Source organism: Buteo buteo, chromosome 2 (assembly GCF_964188355.1).
Source record: "Buteo buteo chromosome 2, bButBut1.hap1.1, whole genome shotgun sequence".
Classification (NCBI taxonomy): domain Eukaryota; kingdom Metazoa; phylum Chordata; class Aves; order Accipitriformes; family Accipitridae; genus Buteo; species Buteo buteo.
The window spans coordinates 80230100-80236099 of record NC_134172.1 but is presented as its reverse complement, the minus strand read 5'-3'; the positions used below and the strand labels follow the sequence as shown (position 1 = coordinate 80236099).

At 40.4% G+C, this 6000-nt stretch overlaps 1 long non-coding RNA gene across 1 annotated transcript in view; it reads right to left on the bottom strand.

The window, feature by feature from the left end:
• Nucleotides 1-496: 496 nt before the first annotated feature.
• The window catches only part of LOC142028565 (uncharacterized), a 53964-nt gene continuing 48460 nt past the window's right edge, over nucleotides 497-6000 (bottom strand). The window contains exon 5 of the long non-coding RNA XR_012649628.1: nucleotides 497-643. This is a non-coding gene — a long non-coding RNA (uncharacterized LOC142028565). The remainder of the gene's footprint in view (nucleotides 644-6000) is intronic.

Here is a 6000-nt window from a genome sequence, read left to right as displayed (position 1 = left end):
GTGTCCCGAATGCCTCTGGGAGTCTCCCGTGTCCTGGGGTGATCGAGGGCCAGTGGGAGTTTTGGGACAAGGCTTGGGTACTGTCGGGTGGCCACTGGGAGCTCTGGGGACCCTGCGTCAGGCTGTGGCATGTTTTAGTGTTGATGGGAGCTTTGGGGCAGGGTTTGGATCGCGTGGGGGGGCAGCTGGAAGCTTTGGGGCAGGGCTGGATGAGTTTGGGGGTTGGTGGAAGTTTTGAGTTACAGCTCAAAGCTCCGAGGGCCTTTGTGCAGGTGTTTGCATTCTCCTGACTGCTCTTGCCTTGTGATAGCTCGTAAAGGTCTGCAGATAATAGCCTGTAGTTCTTTGTGGCAGTGTGTGGTCATTCCCTAATGTTCTAGAGTAAATGCAATTTATAAACACATATATATCATTACTGTAGGATGTTAAAGCCAGACTAAACATTTCTGCAACTGCAATAAACCTCTTCAAGTCAGACAAAATCAGCTGTACTCACCAGTGCCTATGGCTCAGTCAAGGCTAGCAACTGCTCCTAAGTGATATTCTTCCACGTATCTCAACTCCTCAGTCTCAACTCAGACTCTGTATACAGCATTGTAAGTTTGTCAGCACTTCGTGATGGAGATGTAGCAAATCCATCACCCTATAGAAACATAAAAGAAGCAAAAATCAATGTTCTGCAGAAAAACATTAAAAAATAAAGGTAGTATGTAAGTGTATAGGCCAATCTAATATGTACAAGCAAGGTAAATGAGAATATACAAGAGAATATACAAATACACCTCCCACTTGCCCCATTTTAGGGGCAGAATAGGATTATATTTGGACTTCTCATACGAGAGAAAGAGGAGTAGTTAGGTTAGCCTAAGAAGCCTTTAGAGGTTGATTTTTCTGGAACTTTGTGTCTACATTTTGGATGTAACTGTGCTCTGCCCGTTGTTCAGGTAACGCACAGGCGAGATGATCCACTTCTTATAACACCTGTACAGTAATCCCTATATGTTAATATTAGTGCCCACTGTGCCACTTGGGTGGATAGTACTCTGCTGCCTACTCATTTCCCTGAAATTAAGTACTTCAGGAGGGTGTAAGCAGACTGGATTGCAACCAGGCTATCAAGGGCGAAAGACTGCTATAGTCCAGACTGCTACTAAACAGTCTCTCTCAGAGCAGATGAAGTCTTGATCGGACCCCAAAGTAATCCAATTCCAATGCTGTTGGTACTCACTTCTGCTTTGTAACAGTGCCGCTCCCATAGTATCAGTGAATGTGAAAATCCTTATTGTAAAAGGCTTTCCTTGTCTCAGGAATTTTAAGGTGGGAGTTTTTACAACTGCCTATTTAAATTTAGTGAAAGCAGCAGCATGTTCCTTGGTCCAGCTCTATTCCAATCGTTTCTGGTAATTTTCATCGCAGTCTGCTGATACCAGCAGTTACCTTGCACTGCTGTGAAAAATTAAATTCTCCTAAAGCTCCTTTAAATTGGAGTTGAGAAGAAGAAACTTTTATTCCACATAAAGCTTTAATCTTTCTTCTACCTATCTGTCTTCCTATTTCCCCAGTTACAATTCCTGGGGTAACACTAATTGAGCCTTACTGAAATTGACCTCTCAACTTTATAATTTAGATAGTTCTCCCACTTCCTCTTCCGTAGCCTCGGTCACTTGACAACCATCTACCTAGGATAATAACTTGGTGCCTTGTAGCTTTTAAAAGATAATGCTTCATCACACAAAAATATATGTGTATGTATCATACTTCGTGTTACATATACAGTCTTTGCAGTACATGTTGGTGAGCTATTCTCCTAATCACCAGGAGAAACTTGGTTTCTATCGTTTGGAGATGGAGGTAGCTTTCAATTGCATCTATTTGATTTTATTACTTTAGCTTGTTTATATTTGTCTGGTGTCTTCAAATTCAGCCATGACAATCTAAAAACTAAGCATGGTATCTTTCTGTTTTAACATATGTATGTAAGAGTACAAACAGAACCATCCAAAGCAAAGGTAAGCAAGATACAGCTAACAATAGCAACAGGGTGCAAGTGGGAGATGGCAATAACGAACAATTGTTATCAATAGTTATCTTAGTTCCAGGCTGAAACACTTCCTTCTGTAGGAGCTTCTCGTGATATCAGGGGTCTGCTAAACCTATTCATGGATCTTCTGTCTGTTATCTTTTAACATTTGCTGTCATTGGCTCCATCTTTATAACAAAAAAATAAACTTTACATTTCATTTTAACTGAGATGCTGTTAAATTTATGCATGTTCTTTTTTCTTTAGCATGGTGGTGGTTTTTTTTGTTTTGTTTTGTTTCCCTCAAAGGAAAAGTCCTAATACATCACTCACCATCATGCACTACAGGGTTAAAATTTTGGAAACATTAAATACAGCAGTTAACCTTTGGTTATTAGACAGGTAGGAGCATCATCTTATACTCACCTGCAACATCCTCCATAAAACATCGTTTTTATTCTGGTTCAGTATTATTCTACTATTCGGTATTCTCTCTCAAACCCTCATATAAACATGCTTAACCCCTAGTTCTATCAATCTTTTAACTACCTACAAGATGGATGACATTTAATGAGCTTCCAGGAACCATAGGCCATTATTCAACCAAAACCAGATCCATAGATGAAAAAACAGTGTAGACCCTCTCAAAGTTACCAGTACCTAAATTCAGGTACTCCTCTTACAAAAACCTGTATAGCACTGTTGTTATTATTGGGTAATGCTCAGTGGAGCAATAGTATACAAAAGAAGCACTGATATACTTATAGTCATTCCAAAGGGTTCATCTCACTGTCCTCCTTCCAAAAATGTTTATAGCATTGAGTTTGGTGACCAAAAAGTCACCAAAAAAAACAGGTACCCCTCATGCCTTAACAAGTGAGTGAGCTAGTTTACACTGGTGGACTTTCATTGGTAATTAATGCTATTCTGTCAGAACGACCAGCACAAAACTGCCTCCAAATGTAATTTCAGTGTGACAGCTACAGTACTTAGCCCAGGATCCTCTCTATAGCTCGTCACCTGTTTGAGACACTGTACTTCCCTCATTTAGCTCATTTGTGTGACCTGATGTACTTTCATAATGCGGAGAGTTGTAATAGAAACATTCAGGTTGAAATGAACAAATTACACTCAGAAACATGTATGAAAGCACCAGAAGAAATGACAAGATAAGAAGGGACAAAAGAATGGCTTGACTTGACAGCACCAGCAGGTCATTGAGATCACAGTCAGATTCTTGAAACACACAGACTGGGAAAACAAAGGACAGCCTAAAACTAAAGATAGACAACTCACAGGAGAAAGAAGGACAGGTAGTCAATCAACAACATTGCTTAATGACTCATGGACCTGGGTCCCTGAAGAGTACAAAAGGCACTTCCAAAATGAGCACATGGTCACCCAGCAACAAGAATGCAGGAAACATGATGGTGACTCCAAATCTGGCATCCTTTGTCCTCTGTTTCACCACAGATAATCCTGGTTGGACTAGCCAGACATACACATCTTCATCCTTGTTACAATGTGGGTATGGAAAAGAAGTATGAAAGACTAACTAAATGAAATCTATAGGAGAATGAGCGTGAGTGACTGAAATCAGTTTTGTTTGAAATAAAATCACCTCCCCCTTCTATACAGTCTGACATTTAGCTTTGCTATATTCATTTTACATCAGTAGCTGCTCCCAGTTGATTATTTAAAAATTTCAATAAAACCTAATAGCGTGTGCTTACAGAAGAATGTCAAACAAAAGAGTGAGCTATTTAGGGAAGTGAGGACACAGCAAGCTTGAAATAGCTTGCCTTTTTGAGGCAATACTTTTTTTCCCCTTTTGCCCAAAGGAAGAGACTTGGCACACTTACAGTTTCTGCCGTTAGACCAATAACTTCTTACTTCATGGTTCACAAAGAAGAAATAACTGTTAGAACAAGTTAGTTTCTCAAAACTAGCCCCGAGTATGAAATTACAGGAAATGTCCTAAATGTTTTTGTACAGTGATACATGCACAACTGTGCTAATATGAGCAACCTGAACAGAGGGAGGCCAAGAAAATGAATATTTCTGTTTACCTGAATACATGAGGCTTAGAAACCATATTTCAGATGCAAAGCATGAATTTCAGATTAAAAAGCCCTGCAGATTTCATGGCTTCTCAGAGTGCTACTGAAAATTTTAAATTCAATGGAAAGAAAAAAGACAGAATCATTTGCAGAATCATTTGCCATAGTCAATGTTGTTATTGTTAATACTAGCAGCAGTAGTTTAAAAATTGTGGGATATTTGGTACCGGTGACCTGTTCTTTCCCTGTGTAGCCACCGAGTCATGCCAATGATTGTTCTGCTAAATGCAAAGGATAAATTACTGCAGTATCATTTATTATGAGGTTATTTGCTCAAAACATTTCCAAAGGGAAACATTATTCCAGTATTTTTATCATAAAAGACATGATTAAATAGGACAAAAGGGCTGACAGTAATGTACTGGGATGGGACTTAGGATATCACATTACTTAGAGTGTCAAGTCATGGCACCTATCTTGCCAGTTTCCCCAGCTATAAAACAGCGATACTATTCACTACAGATACTAACTTTAAAAGAAAAGTTCAAGGTAAGCTGTTTGCGTTACGGATGTTCTTGCTATGAAATTATTATGTTTCCAGGGACACAAAATGGATAGTTTCAAAGCCATAATATCTGCAAATAAGAACATGTTACTTACCCATGTCCTTTCCCCTCTTTCTCAGTGAAATGTGGCTTCAGACTGTCAAAAGTAAATCCTGTCCAAAACAGTCAGTTTCTGCTGTTGAACCTATCTCATGGTTACAAATGAGAGCAGCCACCATTCTCTTACAATGGAAAGCACTTGTCTTCTTGTACAGCTAGAAAAGTTTCATTTGCCTCATTCATAAAAAGAAACAAACAAGGCAGCTTTAATGTTTTAAGTCTTCTTTAAATCTACAATGAGACTCACTTAACTCTCTAAAGTGCAAATATAGGCTGATCTATTGCCTCGGAAATAGTCCTCAGAAAGTCCCTTGGTTTGATTATCGTGTTTCTTGCTCACCAATCTCTCCCCAAATCCTGTTCACTCTTTTTACTCCAGTCAGACTCAGATTCAGTCTAGTTTGGGAACTAAATGGATTATACTCTATTTTAGCCATAGTCATGCATTCCAAACTGACTGGATGCTTTATTGCTGGAGGAATTCAAAACAAGCACAGGATGGCCTCAAAGCTAAGCAAGATGCCACACTGGTGGCCCGGAATGTCTTCCATCTGATTTGAAACTGAGAAAAGTTGTGTGGCTGTGGGTAAAGATGAGCTACAGAGGCAGCACTTGTGTACAGTGCTAGATTCTGCAGAACAGGTTTGGTTAGTTTAGGTTAATGCTATGCCAGTGACTGGGGAGAAAACCTTCTCAAAACCGTGATACAGTGTTTGTAGCCCCATATACTGTGGGCATGACCTGTTCCTTGGCACTCATAGATTCCAAAGAATTCTCTTTCAGAGACAGCATCAGACACAGTTATCCACTATGGAATATACAATGAACTCCTAACTATCTAGTTACAGCCCTTCTAAACCTCCAAGCGCCTGTCTGACTGCGTCTGCTGCAAGAAAATAGAGTAAGTAAAGGGACAGAGATGCACGATACAGCTGTGGGGAGCACCTAGGAGAAAAAGGACTGCTGGTGTGAGAGGAGGTGTGGATGGTAACCACTGCTTCTGGGAGAAGCATCCCTTACTCCCGCAGTAGTTGCCACCCCTGACAGCAGGGTCTATCCTGCTTGGCAGCAGTAACAACTGTTGTGACTTTTCCAGCACTCTGATGCAAAAAAAGACGGCATCTTGCTGACTCCCCAGCACCCTCTGTCCTTGGCAGTTTCCTACTTTGCTGACTGTTAGAGCTGGACCTGAAGTCCAGCTCTAACCAGTCCACTGCCAAAGGAGCTGGCAAACTGTGGAATGTTACCTGAAACA